Source organism: Palaemon carinicauda, chromosome 2 (assembly GCF_036898095.1).
Source record: "Palaemon carinicauda isolate YSFRI2023 chromosome 2, ASM3689809v2, whole genome shotgun sequence".
Taxonomy (NCBI): Eukaryota; Metazoa; Arthropoda; class Malacostraca; order Decapoda; family Palaemonidae; genus Palaemon; species Palaemon carinicauda.
The window spans coordinates 22,989,895-23,007,394 of record NC_090726.1 but is presented as its reverse complement, the minus strand read 5'-3'; the positions used below and the strand labels follow the sequence as shown (position 1 = coordinate 23,007,394).

At 28.9% G+C, this 17,500-nt stretch overlaps 1 pseudogene; it reads right to left on the bottom strand.

Moving 5' to 3' along the window:
* LOC137623318 (alkaline phosphatase-like) overlaps positions 1–17,500 on the bottom strand; it is a 68,472-nt pseudogene that overhangs the window by 4,222 nt on the left and 46,750 nt on the right.

Here is a 17,500-nt window from a genome sequence, read left to right as displayed (position 1 = left end):
TATATATATATATATATATATATATATATTTATATATATATACATATATATACATTTATATATACATATATAAATATACATATATATATATATATATATATATATATATATATATATATATATATATATATATATATATATACAGTATCCACCATATAATTCTATTTAATCCATAGCATGATTATTGGTCATAAATATCCCTGCTCCAAATACAATTAATATTTCATAGATCCATCATCCTCATGCATATGACTGATTACTAAACAAACATCATTATTCTCATTTCCAATTATTGCGTCATACTCAAGAGACAAATGAAACTAGACCGGAGTTTTTCCAATTCAGGAGGTAATCAATAACATGTTTGTTAATCGTACATTTCCAACAAATAATTACACATTGTTTGAATTGCATTGATTAATAATTTTCACTACAGAACTGCTAGAGGTAGAATCGTAATTGCTTTTTTCATAACGGAAACACAATTGTTATTTGGTAAATGTTAATATTTCCTTTTTTTCTAATTTGGGTTTTGTAAACATTGCTCTCAATCATCGATATTTTCAAATTATGCGTTATATGTATGACAAATAAATTTTCATTGCTTGGTTTAATTATGAGAGAGAGAGAGAGAGAGAGAGAGAGAGAGAGAGAGAGAGAGAGAGAGAGAGAGAGAGAGAGAGAAAGAATATTATCCAGGCACCTAGAGAGAGAAGGGGGGGGGGGTTACAGTTTCTTATATCTTTCAAGTTATTAAGAATATAATAGGATTTAAGCTTCATTTACATTACATAAGCCTGAGTAGACCAAAGGTAAAACAAAAACCAAGTTACCATACAGGAACTTACAAAAAGGAACTCGATTAAAGCTCGAGGAATGCAAATAAGTACAAAGAAAAATAAAAACTCCATCGTGATATGTAATTATTCTAAAACTTTAAAGGTCACTCATGAGTGGCAGAGGCAAGGGACAGTAATATTGCCATATCCAGTAAGGCAATGCCCTAGAGACTGTCTATATATACATATGAGTAGCACCCAACCCCACTTTCCATCCAAGCTAGGACTTGGGAGGACTAGATAATGGCTGGTTATGACTTAGGCTCCTCCAAACCCTGCATCCATAGATTCACACACCATAGGGAAATACAGATTTTGGGCGCAATTTGAATCTCTATCCGGCAGATTACAAGGCAGGGACTTTTCCAATAGGTCACCACAACCCTTGAGTAATTAGACTACAATTTACCCTAATGGAATCAATCACAAGGGATAAGAACATGCCAGTGATAGGAAGGACTGTGGAACGTCAATTAATCAGCTGTATGGATGGATATGGGTAAGGTGGGACTAGGGGAAGATTACGCAAATATTAGAAATAGATGGCGAAATTAAACTGGAGCGTTTGACCCTGCCATACATTGGGGCTAATAAAGCTGACTTGCGCGGACGATCCTGCTATTCAGCGAGACTAATAAAGTCGAGAGAAATTAAGGAGATACTATAGGTTAAAGTCTAACATTTCCTTAATTGTTCCGGTAGGGACAAATCGGAATTGGTACCTACCACATTGAAAAAATCTTTGTGTTTATATATATATATATATATATATATATATATATATATATATATATATATATATATATATATACATATATATATATATATATATATATATATATATATGTATATATATATATATATATATATACATATGTATATATATATATATATATATATATATATATATATATATATATATATATACATATGTATATATATATATACATATATATATATATATATATATATATATATATATATATATATATGTGTGTGTGTGTGTGTGTGTGTGTGTGTGTGTGTGGATGCCCATCTCATTGGAACAAATTACCACTATTGATAGTTTTAGAGACTTTGATAACTGTAGAATGATTATCCTTTTTATCTCTCAATTTGGGTATGGTTTAACTCAGAACTACGCAACATATATACAAAACATGCCATACATATACCTAATAAAGCCTAGTACAGTATTAGAGATGTTATGAATATTTCGATATTGAATCAACCCGTTCTCTCTAGTGGTTTGGTAAAAATCTAATTACCGCTTCTTGGTAATCATTAAAAACTGTTTTCGAATGAGTTACAGCAATAAGTTATTACTGGCTAAGAATTTTAAATGACCATGTTATGTCAGTGCTCGTTTTCTAGGAGTATCTTGGGTCTTTTTTTCACAGGTGAATTTATTTACCTTCACGAGTACAAAGTTACTACAAACGATTTCATGTTGAACAGGTTGACATTTGTCTCTCTTCGTAGCATATGCCATATCTGCTTTAACGTCGTTGCTGATCTTAAAACATTCTGCAGTTTCTATTCATTGTCCTTCATGTATCGCTTATCTCTTTCATAATTACCTTTCCTCATTGGGTATTTTCCCTGTTAAAGCCCTGGGGCTTTTCTATATGGAGTTTCAGCTTGGCTTGTAATAATAATGATCATTACAATAATCTTAATTAAAAATTATTTTTTTTTATTCGTTTGTATGGTCTTATACAAGGATGATGTTGGTATATATCTATACTTCAGGTGGCAATGCCAATTCTTAAAATATAGAAAAAGTAACGAAAAGCTACATTTATTATTTATTTTTCTTTGAAAGAATCCAAATTGTACACTGAAAATAAATCTATATAATTTCACATGGTTCTAGAAGGAACTAATGCAGTCGGGTTTGCTCAATGATATTCCACATGCAATTACATTAATTTTGACAGATGATAAATAAATTCAGGTATATGATAACTACAAATAGGTTTCATTCAAGATAATATTACTGGAGGAATTATACTCCTTAAGAGAAATAATAAAATTATGGAACACTTAATAAATGTTAAATGTATACTCTTGGTCAATGTTGTTCCATTTGCGATTACTTTAACTTTGAAAGCTGATAAAAAATTAAAATACCTAAAGACTAGTAAATCTGATTGAATATTCTCAAATTGAATGAACTATCTACCTCAAGCTGAGATATTAGAATTATTATATATGTATACAAATGTGGAATAATTTTAATAAGTCCTATTCTTGGTACAATAACACTGAAGGAATTATCTACGGAAATAGTGAATATTAAAAGCATGATATAGTGTATGTAGTGAATATCTAATGGGCTAATATCAAGTCCTATGATTGGTACTTACCTTCTACCATAAGGAAAAATCCGTGGGGATTCTTTTGAAGGACTTCAATTGCCTTTCCCGTCATTTCTGCCAACGAAGGATCTCCGTCAGGTCCTTTGTTTCTATCAGCTTCGAAGTCCAAGTGAGAGTAGCCAAACATTCCTGCAAGGGAGCAATCAAAAGTAAATATTTCTAACAGAATCATCAATGCAATGTTGCAATTAGATCGTATTTATCCAAATTATGATTTGTTAATCAGGTCTTTTACTTGTGGAGAAGTTGTGATACTTAAGATTAGAAGTAATTTTCCGAAGACTATAATTTTGTACACAAGGAAATAACATATTACTCCTGAATATTTCTTTTTAATTTATAGGATAGTATGTGAAATCTTCCGAAGAATTATTTCTGGCTTCTGCTTTTCTTTATATTTTTGGGTACGTCAGGAGAGAGGCATTTTCCGAAAATCACGTTAGACATAAAGAAATATTATTCTACTCGTGGATACTTTTCTCTTCAACCAATGGGAAAGTATGCGTATTTACTCCCAATTTCACAAACCAAATTAATCATATGATTACATTATGATTTTGGAAGCACCGAGCTGAAAAGGAAACGTGTGTAAGAAATACATTTTTATTCCACAGAATTATTACCAGTTAAGTTAATCCATGGTCTACATGAAATTGCATTTCCAAATAGAATAAAGTGGTTTGTCGATCTATATAGCTATGTCCACAGAATATGAATGTCAAAGAGAACGGGACTGAAACTTTCAAATGAAATATTACTTTCAGTATGTTTAGTCTCATTGCACTCTTTACTCGTATATTAAAGAAAAGAAATGAAACTGTTCAAACTATCACTTTGCTGTGAAGTAGTTTTCAAGTTTTTCTAGCTTTGGCTAGATTTCAGGTTGTAGTTTTCCAATTATACTAGCTACTTTGCCTAGATTTCAGGTTGTAGTTTTCCAATTTCAGTAGCTACCTTCGCTAGATTTCAGGTTGTATTTTTCCAGTTTTACTAACTACTTTGGCTAGATTTCAGGTTGTAGTTTTCCAGTTTTACTAGCTACTTTCGCTAGATTTCAGGATGCTGTTCTTAAGATTTTCTTCTACCTTCCATAATTCGGTTTCATCTAATAAATGAGATTTATTATTCAGCAATTTTATGAATCTATGTTTTGCTGTGTATTTTCTCGTTTCGCATTTTTCTAAATCCTAACTTTACATAAAATGTCACTCTCTCATCTCACTATATTACAAAATTTTATTCCATTTTCTAAAATGTTTACATCTTATGCTATACGTCCATAACATATATATTCTTTACACTTATTAATTTTACCAAAAGGATTTTGTGATGTCTCGTGTATAAGTACTATGGAGCGGCAGCACTACTATTTTCACTTGTATTGTACCGCACGTAACCATACTTGTTTCATACACGCGCATACACTGTAATGCTATTGTTTCTTTTTATATCTCGCTCTCTCCCGCACTGATAAAAGAAAACCCCCTTTAAGCTTGTCATCGAAAGTTTCACATTCTATGTTGTTTTTCTTTGGCATTGTTGCCCTCAACTTTTATATATAAGCTTATCATCTTTTTTAATAAAGTTACATTCACCTCGCCTATCCGTTAGTAACTAACAGCTACATCGCAAAATATTGTTGTCATTCAATATGATGTCTTTCTTTAACTCTTTCTTTATACTTGTACAATATATAATCCTCTAGATTATTGTTCGTAGCTATCTTTCAGTTAATACAAGCAAAAAGTAGTTATGGAACTCAGCACCTGACAGTTCCAGCAGCGCGGTGTTTGGCTGTTGTGCGCAGGCAATCACTGCCATAGAAGAATCTAGTATGCCAGTCTATTCCTATCAAACTTATCTTTTATAAACTTTACGACAAAACCCTTAATATCTAATCTTTCTTTCCTTTTCTTGTTCCATTCAGCAGCCTAGCTAACATATTTCTCGGGACCTTTCTTTCCTATTCCAGACGTAATTCATACTTCCAGTTCATCCATTCAATTTCTGTTTTATTTTATTTTGGTTTTATGAATCTTACACAAACACACACACACACACACCCACACACACACACACACACACACATATATATATATATATATATATATATTTATATATATATATAGATATATATATATATATATATATATATATATATATATATATATATATATATATATATATATACAGTATATATTTATATCTATCTATATATATATATATACATACGTATATATATATATATATATATATATATATATATATATATATATATGTATATATATATATATATATATATATATATATATATAGATATATATATATATATATATATATATATGTATATATATATATATATATATATATATATATATATAGATATAAATATATACTGTATATATATATATATATATATATATATATATATATATATATATATATATATATATATATATATATATATATATACTCACGTGCATATTTGTATACCCAATAATTAAAAAGAAAATCTATAAAAAGTTACCTAAGAGATAATCGGTATACCGAGGATCGACGTTATCAAACTGCGCCTTGTTCCACACGTACTCTGCGTTCAGGTTCCTGGTCTTCTTGTCATGCACCCAGGCATCAAGCAGGTTCCTTCCGTCGGAGCGGCGTCCTCTTTGATCTCGCTCCTCCCGGTCGTATTCCGTTATAGGAATCCAATGACGTCGGCCTCCTCCCAGAAGTACCTGGGTGAGAAAGGAGAATTTTGTTAGACGTGTGAAACGTATTTTTGCAGTTGTTGTTATTATTATTATTATTATTATTATTATTATTATTATTATTATTATTATTATTATTATTAGATAAGCTACAACCCTAGTTGTGTGTTTATATATATATATAAATATATATATATATATATATATATATATATATATATATATATATATATATATATATATATATATATATATATATATATATATATGTATATATAATATATATATATATATATATATATATATATATATATATATATATATATATATATACACACATACACACACACACACACACATATATATATATATATATATATATATATATATATATATATATATATATATATATATATATATATATATATATATATATATATATAGTAATGTATGTATGTGTGTGTGTAATAGAATCCATTTTGTATGATAAAAAACAGATTAATTAATGATATATTAAGTAAAATATGAAATATCAATATAGAATTTATTTAAGATTTACTATTTTTCCAAAGCCACACAACGACTAATATTGGAAAAAAATGTATATAAGTGAAGAGAAGATTTTCTAAACTATTACTCTTCAACCATTTAGTTTTGGTTCTAAATATTAGAGAAAATACAAACGTCATAAGCTTTCCATAATAAATTACAAATTTTAGCCCATTTTATATTAATCAAATAGTCTATTTGGTTTCTTTTTCATAGAGTTTAATGCTTGTTTATGAATATAAATATTACTATGCAAGTACCAAAATAAAAATAATTAAATGTTCTTTATTTGAGTCCATAATAGCGCGCGATACATATTTTTTTTTTTTCATATATTTGAATAGCCAATCATTACGAGTCTATAGCGAGTACAATGTCAAATGAAAATGGAGATAATTACCTCTATAAAGTCAATACTAACATCGGTGTGATTTCCAATTTTATGGCTTATTGGGAAACTCAAAAAAAAAAAAAAAAAAAAAAAAAAGTTTAGGTTATATCATTATTATTAGTACTTTACATCTTAATTACTCAACTACCTGTGTAAGTCTTCGTCTATAATTCATTACCTTTGAAACCAACAATGCAATGACAGATACCTTACAATAACTAACAATTAAACTGAATTTATGCTTTAATCTATGGCTTGAAATGTGAATTTTGATTCGGTTTTTACCTTAATTTGGACTTTCAATTAATAATTCAGTTTTATCTTCCAATATTCCTCTAAAGGAGAACCTGTAGTTTTCCTCTTTTCATAAATGTTTATGTTCATTAAGGGTAATAGGTCTTAATTTCATAAAAAAGAATCAAGAAACATAACCAGTTAATATAAGTAAGGATCAGGTTCCTTAATATTATTATTATTATTATTATTATTATTATTATTATTATTGTTGTTGTTGTTGTTGTTGTTGATGTTGTTGCTGTTGCTAATATTATTATTATTATTATTATTATTATTATTATTATTATTATTAGCCTAGCTACAACCATCGTTGAAAATGTCTTTAACAGGGCAACATAGCCCGGTAAGGAACCGAAATAAGGAAATATATTAAGTACCTGAAAAGTAATGAATAATTAATAAAGAATATCTTTAGATCAGTAACAACGTTAGAATAGACCTGTCATATATAAACAAAGAAGAGAGACTTATATCAGCTCCTCGAAAAAAAAAAAAAAAAAAAAAAAGCATTTGCCCTAAGTTTGATAACAATCCTTACGGAGATCTCTGTAATGGTCTGTTCCTTACATTGATGTTTCTTCCCGGCTGATTTTCAACCAGCTGACGAGCGATGTCCTTACAGGCAGCGTGGGATCGAGGGGGCACTTTGGCATCGTCTTCCCAGTATCTCGAGGGCGTTTTGGCATAAAGGGCAGAAGGGGTGCCGTGGGTCAGGCGAGTGTTGGTGACAATGCCGGTGCTCTTACCTGGAAAAATGGCATAGGAATTTAATCAGGCGATTTAAATATTTTATGTGACATGGAAAAGAATTTTTTTTCTTTTAATTTATAACTACCCTGCAAAATACTTCTATTTATTATTCATCCAGAATTCTTCTTCTTCCATTTTTTACTATTATTTGCAATTATACGTTTTACTAGTTAGTAAAAAAAAAATATTTGCGCAAAAAGCAACCTTCAAATTTCTATCTTATCTGATGAAAATGTAATAATGTCTAAATATTGTTTTTTCAGGATTATATACATATATATATATATATATATATATATATATATATATATATATATATATATATACATACATACATACCTATATATATATATATATATATATATATATATATATATATATATATATATATATATGTATTTATTTATATATATATATATATATATATATATATATATATATATATATATATATATATATGTATGTATATATATATATATATATATATATATATATATACATATATATATATATATATATATATATATATATATATATATATATATATATATATATCTCATTTCATGAATATATATTTTCATCGATTAAAGTGAATATTTAATCAAATATTATTTTAAATATTTAATATTCAAGATATTGACTGAAATGTCTAAGGACAAATTCAAGTGCATCGATATTAGATGCAGAAACAATTTCTGATTTGTAAAACCTTGATTATCTTTCCGTAACAGAAATAATTCCTCACTCATATGTCTTTCTATATGTAATCTTAGAATAATATGAATGCCTCAAAAAGATAACTTTCTAATGATAAGTTATTAAACGCTCATGTAAAGATTTGCCAAAAATATTTCACATAGATAGAAAATCTTCGTCTTTACCTTGAACAAAAAGTAACATCCTCTCTCATATATACTATCAAAAGGTCACGTTCTATAGAAAGGCTAATTATATATTTCTTCAAATTTAGAAAGAGACATGACAGACGTTAAAACATTTGTTTATTTTCAACTCGGCAAATTATGGTAATGTTACCATCTCGTGATTCGCCACAAGACGCAATTAGAGAGGTTTGCACTGTTTTCCACATGAATTCAAATATCAATAAAATTTATTTTTCACTATTAAGTAGGGAAATTTATCAAAATATATTGATAAAACTTACTTCATTGAGATTAAGTGACAAATAAAAATCACTTTTATATAATGTATGACCTTCCAATGCAGGACTACGAAGGATATTGAATATTACTGTAAGATAAATTTAATAAAAAATAGAAAATATGATATATACAATAAGGACTAATAGAATGAAAATGTAATATTCAAAGGGAAAACTCATATATCTATACATAATAAATAACAATTTAACTATAGTCCATTATGAATACAAAGGCCATTCTGTTCCATTATTAAATTCCACAAACCTACCCTTATCTTTTATTCTCCTCGTTGGAAAAATAGTAATAATCCAATTAGTCTTTCATTGTGAATGATTTTCATTGATATAATTTATCTTATTTCCAATTTTATTTTTTTCTTATTCAACTATTTTCTTATATATATGAAAATAGATCTCAATAGCCACTATATCTCATAATAACACACTTTACTCCTATAAAGAAGAGTTGATTAAAGAATCCACCCTCTTGAACTTACTCTAATTACATTTTCATATTTTGATGTTGTCAGTAAGAAATACTGTGAACCACTAAAATGGTTAGATATTTTGATCTCAGTACACACACATACGTACATATATATATATATATATATATATATATATATATATATATATATATATATATATACAATATAGATATATATGTATATATATATATATATATATATATATATATATATATATATATATATATATATATATATATATATATATACATATACTGTATATATATACATATATATATATATATATATATATATATATATATATATATATATATATATATATATATCTATATATATACGCACACACATACATGCATATATATATATATATATATATATATATATATATATATATATATATATGTATGTGTGTGTGTCCAAATATATATATATATATATATATATATATATATATATATATATATATATATGTATATATATATATGTATATATATATATATATATATATATATATATATATATATATATATATATATACATATATATGTGTGTATGTATATGTGTATGTGTGTGTGTGTAGTTTTTGCCAGAATTAAGAAGCAAATTTTCGAAGACCCAGCATAAAGAAAAAAAAATAAATTCCAGACATACAATCATTAGACAATGCTGTCCTAGCAGAATAAAAAGAACATATGATGCCCTTGAGTCCTTGGTCGAGAAAACTGGTTGAGAGAATGGCGAAAAGGGAAGAGAAGGAATATCAGATAAAGGGGAAGAAGGAAATGGAAGAATATTTACAGCCGAGTATATGGACTGGAAGTCGCTGATACTGGTGCAGAATATTTTGCAATAGATTTTTTTTTTTTTTTTTGGCGGGGTCTGCTTAGATTACAAATTGTTGGTTTACAGAGCACACAGTGTATATGAGCTTTTGGTCGACAGTTGAATGATCCAAATTATGTAAATTCCCTCTCTGATATGTCTTATTTTCTAAAGTGACTTGGTGATAAGCTTCGTTTCTTTTTTTAATTCTATTTTGCGTGTCCATATGTTTGTAAAACAACTATTTATTGTTAGGATAGATTCTTCTTCTTCCCTCTCTCTCTCTCTCTCTCTCTCTCTCTCTCTCTCTCTCTCTCTCTCTCTCTCTCTCTCTCTCTCTCTCTCTTAGAGATTGATTTTTTTTATATCAGCCAATTATAAATTTGATTAATAATACCGGATGATATTTATATTATAAATAATGCTCTCTCTCTCTCTCTCTCTCTCTCTCTCTCTCTCTCTCTCTCTCTCTCTCTCTCTCTCTCTCTCTCTCTCTCTCTCATAGGAATTAACGATTTTTTTATATCTGCTAACTATTTTACATATTTGTTGTGAAATATACGATTTTCGTATTTTTATCAAATAACTTCTCTCCCCCTCTCTCTCTCTCTCTCTCTCTCTCTCTCTCTCTCTCTCTCTCTCTCTCTCTCTCTCTCTCTCTCTCTCTCTCTCTCTCTCTCTTTATTAGAATTTTCAACGATTATATTTTGTAAATCTGTAAATTATATACTCGATCTAAAGTATTATATAATGTTCTTATTCCTAACAAAAAACTAACTTCTGTGTGTTTGTATGGTTGTGTGCATGCGTGCGTTTAATAAAATTCATACTGTTGGTTTTTGTATATGGAACTATATATTCTATTTAAAATATTATATGTTTATTTGTATTTCTAGCCAAAACGTCTCTCTCTCTCTCTCTCTCTCTCTCTCTCTCTCTCTCTCTCTCTCTCTCACACATGTGGTAGGAGTCACCTATGCCTTTCTTTAATTCAGGCCACAATGGTCTAATCTGCATGTGAATGCAAGGATCCCAGACCATCTATTGTCATCGCGGGATTTCATAGAATTGGAGACTATATTCCCATGAAGAAGATTCAGAGGATGCGTTCATTATCTTTTTGGATACGTTCAGATGACCTCTTTTTCTCAAACAGTTTTATGTTTCCCTTTGCGGAAACTATTTTCTTTTGTCTTATGACGTGAGATGGAATTTTTAAAACAGAAGGAATTCTGTCTTTTGTGTTTGGTTTGGTAACCATTGCTAGGATTTTAAAATGCAGGGTTTGTCCTGATCCATGTGTTTATGGTGCAGTGTAGGTATTGTGATGTGTATTTATGGGTAAAAACAGCACAGAAAAAAGTATGGTAAAGGGAAAAAAGGATTGTCAGACAGGCAATGATAGAACATGTTTGAATTTATCTTTAATATTCTTATACATGCAGAATTATATATATATATATATATATATATATATATATATATATATATATATATATATATATATATATATATATATATATATATATACATAAATAATTGCATGTTTATTTGCAATTATGTCATGTGTGCATCGCTGTCTATACTGCTGTTAAATCTATCTGATAAGGGAGTCAAGAGGAATTGATAATATCAATTATTTCCCCTTAATTCATTATCTTGTGAGTGACAATTGTAATGTATTCCCAGAAACTCTCCATTTTGCAATGCAACATTATATTTGGGTTGCATTAAGGATGGTATAATAAGGATGGCATGCATAGTAAACATTATAGTTGTAATAATTTTGTCTGTCATGTATTTTGATTACATGTATAGGGAATTTAGCCTGTTGGGTTGTAAAGTACCATTTACTGATTTGACTCTCGCTAGACTAACGTAGCCGAGATTTTGACTACGGCTATAGGGAGTTCGTCAGCAAGCAAAGAGGTACTTTGCTTTGAGTAATGGGCATTACAAGGACGTGGTCCGATGGTCATTGCATAAATTGGAAGAATCCCAAAGGAGTGGACAGCAATTACCGTAATACGTCTCGGGTTTTGATCACCTTTTGTTATGTGTGCTTTATATCTCTATGGGTTTTCTTTTAGGTGTTGACCACAAGTCACGGACCGACTATTTTCCCTGGTCTATTTAATTACGTTATATGATGCTGTGTGTTAATGTGTTAGTACCTATTATTTATTAATTTGCATTTGTGTTAGTTTGTAATTATTTTCGTTTATATTAAGTATGATTTTTTTTTTTTTTTGATGAATATATTTTTTTTTATGGAAATGGTTTCCTTTCAGCAGTATTTACTATTGTTTTTTGTGTGAACCTTTTATGAATTGAACGTTCTACTTCGCCCTAGTGAATCAAGCTTTAACTGAAAAAAATTCACGTTCCAGTGTCACGACTGAGATGGTTTGGGCACATGTTGAGGATGGATGGTGGGGAGGGAGTGAGGAAGGCTTCGGAGGGCCCAATTAGGGAAAAGAAGATCGAGAAGGAGGTAAATAATTAGATGGCGAGATATTGTGAAGGATAATATGGAGAGAAGAAGTTTGGTGGAAGAGGATGTATTTGATAGTATATATTGAAGTGGGTGCATCAGACAACCGACTCTTTAATGCAGAGATAATGGTGGGTAAGAAGATACGAGCAAAAAAAATCTATCAAGACATATCTTCTTTAGTTATCTACGACTAAGATCTATCAGTTCTTGCAGAGTGAGTTTCACTTATATAGTGTGTTCACCTTCGAGCCACTAAGACAATTGACACCCAAAATTATGTCAATACTTTCTTGTTGTCCCTTTCCTTCTTACACAGCTGAATTATGTCTTTTCATCTATACATCACTTTACACCATCTTCACATAATTCAAGCTCCTAATATCTTGCTATACTTTTCAGTTATAATGTTTGGACTTTCACAATTTCTTGTTTTTAATAATCCTAAATATTTCAACAATTTTCTATGCTCGAGAGCATACTTGATCTAAACATCTTTCTTAGTAATTATTCCTGAAGTTTCGTCATATCTATTTCATTTCCAAAAATTTTTATTTATCTTTATTAAGTAACTTTTTTTATCATTTTGATACAAAAATATAATCTGCTATATTTATTGAAGACTACAATATGAATCCATAGGTCTCATTCTCCCCTATCATTGCTCTTATCTATATCATCATACTTGCAGTAGTTCCATTGATATTAATAACTGTTTTTAATAATTATGTTTGTCCATTTCCTGTCCCGCAAATTGAAATTCTTCCAACTTTATTATTTATTTATACTGTCAACAACTGTCTAGCATCAGTCCCCTTATAATCATACGAAAATAAAAGTCTTGAAACCTTTATTAAATTTCCAACAACAGAAGATGTACTCAGACATTCACAATTCTACGTACGAAATTCTCATAATGTTTATTTTCCTTATTTCATTTTTCAGTAGGGAACAAATCTTTTATTTTGAGTTTCTACTACAAGGTTCTAATTGTATCAACCATTTTCTGACGTCTGACATTAATTTTCACCTAATTAAAAACTACAATTTTATCTTTCAGATCCATCACACAATCAATTACACTCCTGTTAAACATCCGAAATTTAGAGATCATAGATATTAGTTTAGCTTGATTATATTGGTAAACAATTCGTATCTTTCATGGGGTTAGGAGATTATTTATCAACATAACGAGTTTCTTTTTTCCATATTCCATTCAACTAGAGAATAGATCAGAATTTTCCTGATCCCAAGATGAAGCAAGAACATTATCCAAGTATGATATCTGATTTCATGACGGGATTAACTATCGCCCCTTGTAAGATATTTGAGCCCTTAATGGATCTCAGCCCATATTAGGATATCTGAGCCCATAGTTATTTGAGTCCATAATAGGATGTTTCCGCCCCAGATAGGATATGTAAATCCTTAGTAGGATAGTTGAGCCCCAAGAAAGCTCTTTGAGCCCCGAGTCGACTGTTTGAACCCTATTAAGATATGTTACCCACAAAAAAAGATGTTTGAGCACAAGGTAGGAAATGTAAGCACATAAGATATTTGAGGCCTACAAAAGATATTTGAGTCCCAGATAGGATATTGTATCAATCATAGTATATTTTATCTCAAAGAAGAATATTTGAGCTTCATGTAGGATATTTAATTCCTATTCGGGTATTTGTTAGCCAAATAAGATAATTAAAACTCTAGTAAGATTCCTGAAGCCCTAGAAGGGTATTTGAGCCCATTGTAGAATATTCCAGTTTATGAATTATAGAGCATTAGCTTTGGATTTGGACATATTGTATCGTACACCTATAAGCTTTATTACATAAATAAAATATGGTACTATGAAAACAAGGCTTATGAAATCAAACTGGCTCCTTAATGAAATTAGAAACCTATCTAATTATTAGGTATCGTCTATCAACTATTACTGAAAATTACTAAGAAAATAATGATAAATAATGATGAATGTTTCGTGAATGTATTCTTAGCATAATGTATAATATCTATAAAGAGTAGGGAATTGCTTTTTTCTTAACATGTAAGAGATATTTCCCACTTCAATGCAAACCTAAAATCTCTCTTCAGAATCCAACAAGAGAAATTGTATTCCATTACGCATAAAAATTCATCACTTGTACAAAACTAAAAACTCCCTCATACTTTTCTGAAGCCAACTAGCAGAATAGTCTGCCATTACACATAAAATTGAAAATATGTTTCCATACTAACCATGTTTCTGCGCCCAGTCGATGAGGGAAGGAACCCCAGATGAGTAGGACGATCTACAGTCCTCAAACTTGCCCCGATTGTCTAGGCCGACGGTGTTTATATTGGCTTTGACGCCACACATGAGAGCCGTTGCGCAGGCGGAAGAATCTCCTATTTGGGAGTCCAAATTATATGTCTGGAAGAAGAAGAAAAAGAGATCCCACCTTTAGCTGTTTTGGATATCAATTAGTTGTGAAATATATATGTAAATACAAAATATTAGTTAATTATTTTAGCTGCTATTAGTATTATTTCAATTATTTTAGCTCAAATTATATGTCTGGAAGAAGAAGAAATCCTATCCTTATCTGTTTTGGATATCAATTAGCTGTGAAATTTATATGTAAATACAAAATATTAGTTAATTATTCTAGTTGATATTACTATTATTTTATTTATTTTAGTTGATATTACTATTATTTTATTTATTTTAGTTGATATTACTATTATTTTATTTATTTAAGTTGATATTACTATTATTTTATTTATTTTAGTTGATATTACTATTATTTTAAATATTTTAGCCCAAATTATGTCTGGAAGAAGAAGAGATCCTATCTTTAGCGGTTTTGGATATCAATTAGTTGTGAAATATATATGCAAATATAAAATATTAGTTGATTATTTTAGTTGCTATTAGTATTATTCTAATTATTCTACCTCAAAGTAAATGTCTGGAGGAAGAAGAAGAGATCCAATCTTTAGCTGTTTGGGTATAAATTAGCTGTGAAATATATATTGCTCTTCTATGTAAATATAAAATATTAATTAATTATTTAAGTTGCTATCAGTATTATCTTAATTATTTTACCTCAAATTACACGTCTGGATGATGAGATGATATCTTTAGCTGTTTTTGAATAGTAGTTAACCGAGTAATATGTATTAAACTTGTATTGAATTCAAAATTTCAGTCAATTATTTTGATTATGATGATTGCTATTATTATCATATTGATATTTTTATTTCTTTAATTTGTATTACAAGCCAATTCCTATTAACTTTGCCTTTGAGAGCTTCTATGACCCTTCTAGAACAAGAATATGATTTGCTCTTGTTAAAATCACAGAAAGAGAGAGAGAGAGAGAGAGAGAGAGAGAGAGAGAGAGAGAGAGAGAGAGAGAGAGAGAGAGAGAGAGGGGGGGGGGTGGTAGCCTAATGACAAAATATTTAGGTCTTGTAGTTCATGATTACAGATTCAAAGAATGGTCACAACATATTCTGTCTTATTCTTTACAAACAAATCATATTATTTCCACATATAGTTTCTTTTCACTATACCATTCAAAAAAACGTTACAAACCTAAAATAAGAAAAAAAAAATAGTGCGAGTGAGTGTGTACATTTGTTTGCATGTTATGGGAATATATGCCCTGTCGTATATGGATATACCTGTGTACAGATCACAGCGTAAATGCTTATCATTAGCATTTCATTTTCCATTAAAGGTTTTATCAAAATTTCAAATTCCAGTTTCTATTAAGTGAAAATGACATTTCCATTCCAGAATGGACATTAGGCCTAACCTTGAAATTATTTGCAATAGCACTCGACATCCATATTGCAGTAGTTGCGGAACTAGAAACAGCAATACTCCCCCACCATCAAGCAAATTCCATCAATACTAATTAAGTTGAACAAAACAATTAAAAAGCACTTAATTTATTCAGCACCTGATAGGAAACCGCTCGGGCCAATTAGAATATCGAATTGCAGTAAACAATAACACCGATTTACATACGGGTTAATTTTTTTTTTTTCCTGCAAGTTCATAGCAACTAATACTGGATATTTTATGAGAACCGTACAGGGAATATTATGGAATTCATTATATTTTACCTAATGAATAATGATTGCAATTAATTGGGGAATGTATACACACTCTAACGACCCAAATTGGCTTGTTATTATCATGGACAACACAATTTATCAATATATTAACCACAAGACTTATTAAGGACACTTTATTCGAATTAGCTTATTCTGATTTTCTTGAGAATTCACCTCTAAGATCCCAATATATTAAGATAAATCTTTAGCTGTGTAGAATAGATTACATTAATCAACCTAACACTTAGAACTAGGCATATTAAGAGAATTAATGACAGGTGTTCATGTAACTGGAACAAGACCATAACTTTAAGATAAATGTTCTATAACAATGCCTTTGATACCATTTAATATATATATATATATATATATATATATATATATATATATATATATATATATATATATATATATATATATATATACACAAATACATATAAATATATATATATATATATATATATATATATATATATATATATATATATATATATATATATATATATATATATATA